Source organism: Nannochloropsis gaditana (assembly GCF_000240725.1).
Source record: "Nannochloropsis gaditana CCMP526 unplaced genomic scaffold scaffold056, whole genome shotgun sequence".
Classification (NCBI taxonomy): Eukaryota; class Eustigmatophyceae; order Eustigmatales; family Monodopsidaceae; genus Microchloropsis; species Microchloropsis gaditana.
Genome location: NW_005803897.1, coordinates 59,102 through 63,494, shown reverse-complemented (window position 1 = coordinate 63,494; position 4,393 = coordinate 59,102).

The following is a 4,393-nucleotide window of genomic DNA, read 5'->3' as shown; positions in this document are numbered from 1 at the left end:
CTCGTACCCTAGCTGTCCGCTCTTGTTCCCCCCCCAGGTGTACACTTCTCCTTCCCTATCGTCTCCCTGTGCGTGGCCTCCGGGATCGCATGTCCAGCGTTTTCGGCGTCTCTCGGGTACTTTGACAGCTACCGAAAGGCACGCCTTCCCGCGAACCTTACCCAGGCCCAACGAGATTTCTTTGGAGGGCACACGTACGAGCGTATCGATCGGGAGGGGTGGTTCCACTGCGCATGGACGGCTTCGCACAAGGATATCGGGGACGCGACTCAGAGAACCGCAGGGGAGCTATCATCGAAGGGGCATGAGAAGGAGAAATGAGGGGGAAATTTGAAAGGGGTATTGCTGGAGCATAGGGATGTGCTTTGTACTTACGACACCTACCGCCTAAGAGATGGGGGAACGGGGAGCTCTCGCTTTGTGGGCAACCAGGCCTCGTAATACCAGCATGCGATTGGAGAAAGGAGCAAAAAATGGCAGCACAAGACGACGCCTTGAATCGTATCATGGAGGTTGTCCTGAACAGGTATGGGCCGGAATCGGGGTCGAGACACCAGAACGAGCTTGAGGGGGAGGGCAAGATTCAAATTCCGTAGTAGGGCAGGCACATGTCGACGACAGGCCCTTCCTAAATGAGCGATTCAAGCGAGGACTCAGGAGTTGACATTCTGACGGACGTCGGAAAGGGTGCAAAGAAAGAGGAGAGATCGATAGGAATATAAATGGATAGGAAGGGTCTAATTCAAACCAGGACATATTGCTTTTCCAGCTATTTCCTAATGTTTTTATCTCTTGCTCGCCTAGCTGACTTTTTGTTCTCTCTTTACCGAAAATGCTGAAATATCACATAATTTCTTCGCATCGGCCCGCCGACTTTCTTTGAGTATACCTGTGAACAGACGCCACACATTGTAATATGAATACCAATCAAGTTTTTTTCTATTTTCACAATCATCACATGATTTCCTTTCTGAAGAAGGAAAAACATAAATATTTACATTCTAGTGCGTCCTCTTCCATATGGCATGGAAAGCACTCATTTCGCAATTCAAGTTGCAGCACGACTCCCACCGGGGATCTTCGCCTTTCCGCCGCGCCGTTTTCTTCCGTTGCTGCTCTTGCAGCTCTGCATGCCACGCGACATGTCATGAATGTGGCCGCCGCTACTTTTCTCGATACAGTGGCCTTCAACCTTTTCACAAAATCGAGGTGTTCGCAGCTGATCGGAGATCGCATCCGCGTCCAGATCTTCCCGATCTACAGGTTCCTGAGCTCCTTGAGCTTGAACATTGTGCGTTACGTTTGATTCAGATGCTTTATCTATTTGATCCTGCTTCTTCTTGCAAGATGACAAGGGTCTGTCGGAGGTCGAAAAGGGGGGATATTGTTTTTGCATATTTTGCCCATGCTTTCCTTGCTTCTCCTTGCTTTGCTTTCGTTGCTTTCGCAGGATTTGCTTCTCTTTCTTCGCTTGCTCCCGTTCTTTTTCCTCTTCCGCTGCGGCCACAGCTAGAGCTTCGGCCATGGCTCGGGCTTCTTCCTCCTCTCTCAAAGTCTCCTGTTCAAGCTGTTGCTTCTGGATCACCTCAAAGGAGTCTGAACGCTCGCGCCGTCCACTGAACCACGGACAGTTGTTACCGCTGAAGCGCACTAGAGCTGCCTTACGTTCCTCCTCGGCCATGATTTCCTCGAAACTTGGGGTCGTCACACTTCTACCCTCGAACGTTGCCCCGGACAGCGTGGGGGATGAGCCATTGGCTGCATCGTCATTGCAGCCATCCATGGCGTCCGACGCTTTGCGATCGTCCTTGCAGATGCTGGACCCCACACTTGCAGATCTCGCACGGCTCATATGATCCACATTGGAGGCGCTGCCGCTGCCGTCATTCTGACGACCGCTAGCCCATCTACTGGCGGAAGAAAGTGCGGGCGCCACAGGTCGCGGAGCACTTGGAGTGAGCTTTAAATATGCGGACAAGAGCGTGCCTTCACCCGCATCCTTCCTTTCTTCTCCATGTCCTCCAACATTTGCCCCGCGGACAAGGGGCTGAAGCACTGCGTAGTTTTTTCCACTCGTGCTTGCACTGGAAGTGGTGCGCCGGCCGTAGCTTGATGGGCTGCTGATAGTGTGACCCAAAGGCTTGCCATGAGAAGAATTGTTGATAGCGCTGCTGCTGTTCATATCAGACACCGACATGCCACGCCGCCGTCCAGATCTGACAACCATCGCTGCCTGGCGTTCTTCCTCTTCTAGAATCTCACGAAAACTTTTACTTCTCCGTTCTAGCACCCCCGACGGGGGTGTAAGGAGGGGAGTGGCCGGCCCGACCTGCGCCCCCCACTGAGTTGCTTCTGATGTCGGATCCGCTTCTGCAGACCGTGGCGGGGTTTTCAACACTCCATTGCTCCCTTTCCAAGCAGGACACGGTGGCGGAGGAGGAAGACCTACACCACGTTGCCACTTGTCGTTTTCCATATCCACCCGTGCAGTTTCTTCCTCTGCAACGGCCTGCTTGGCGGCAGCCTCCGCTTTGGCCTTAGCCACACACTTGCTATGTCTTTTCCCCTTGATATGACCTTGCCAGATGCTCTCCGTTGCGCACGTCACATGGCATGCTTCGCAGCTGTAGACAACCTTGGTCGGGGACGGCGTCAGAAAGCTTTTCTCCTCATAAGCCGACACAGCCCCATGCTTATCAGGAGTAAATCCTGAGACTAGTGGATGTTCACCAATCAGCTCCCCACCGGACGGTCCTTTCTGTTCCTTCACTAGGCAAGACGCTTCTGTGGCAATCCCTCTTCCATCAACCCGCCCTCCAACAGTCCTCGCTTGATCTTTCATGCGTAGCCTGGCCAACAAGGGGACAAGTGCTATTGCCTCCTTCTCCAAAATGGAACGTCGGGAGAGTTTCTGTATTTGATCCGGTGATAAAGTTGTGCCATCCGCCTCCATTCGCGCCAATTCTACTACTTGAGTCATACGTTTCTTCAATCCACGCTCTAAGCGCAGAGCCTCTTCCAAGGTAGGATCTTGGCCTCGCTCGACACGGGCCAGCATCACAGCCACAGGACTGGGTCGCGCCGCGGTTGCTTTGCCCCCTGCACTGGCACTGCTTTGCTCCTTTAGCTGGCTGGCATGTGGCGTGTTTGCTAAAAGAGAGCTCGGCGCATCCTGGAAAAGCGTGTTGACGTCGTCTGCGGCATCTTCCAACAAAAAATCCAAGTCGGCAGGACGACCGGCGACCAAGATCCCGTCCAGATTGCGTTGCACAAATTCAACACAGAAGCCTGCGAGGTCCTTAGCGTCCAAGGCCTCGGCGTGAGCCAAGACGGAAATGGCGTTGCGCATATCGACCTGGGCGGCAATGGTCCGCTCACAAAGCTCCTTCAGCGAAGGGTTGGGCTGCACGGCAGGCACGGGATGGCCAATCTCCGTGCTTGATCCCATTACGTCCGAGCCGTGCGAGAGAGGCTTGAAAGTCTCCACATCATCGATCTCGAAGAGATTACCGTCAGCTTCGCTTCTGGTGTCAGAGAACGGGGAAGACGATCGACTGTCAGCTTCCTCTTCCCCGTCTCCTTCCTCGCAGACCTTTTTGCCAGCCACGAGCTCCGATCGAACAGCTCTGAGAGCTGCGTGTGGATGAGGCAACGCAGGAGAAGACGCCAACAGAAGCACCACGGTATGTTCTGGCCCTGCTGCGACTTTCACACCACGCTTGAGGCCGACAACGCGCTTCGGCACGGGTTGCCAACTGCCATGGCCATGGCCCAGGATGCCCTGCTTACCGTCCGTGGAACCCCAGCTGTAAAGGTCGCCGTTCTCACTCACCACGCACGTGTGCCCCGCCGAGGCGCTCACGAAGACCCCCCGGTCTTGGCCCATGCCGTGCACTACGCGAGGGCACGTAGTGTGGCTGACGCCGCCCTCCTCCTGTCCCGCCCCACCCACCCCCAGCCCGAGTTGGTCGGCACCCAGGCCCCAAGTGAAAACCAGCCCTGTGCTCGCAAGGGCGACGTTATGGTGCCGTCCCGCGGAGACCTGAACCACGTTGATCCGCGCCCCGCCACAGGCGCCACCTGGAACTGCCCAAAACATGTCCTTGCTGCCAGTGCTGCCACTGTTACCCCGCCCTTCTCCTCGACCTTTTCGCTTGCCCGTCTCCCGTTGAGCTTTTTCCGCCGGCCGGAAATCCACGCGTATGGGGACATGAGAGCCGTACCCAAATTGAAAGACTTTGTTCGGGCCGTATGGTCCAGCGCCGGCCACAACCACCAGTGTGCAACTGCAGCCGGCGGAGACTTGGATAGCACGCCGAGGATCTTTGCCATTGGCTCTGTGGTAAAGCAAGCTCACCATCCGTGGCACCCCATCCCCGATCGCCCCCACGCC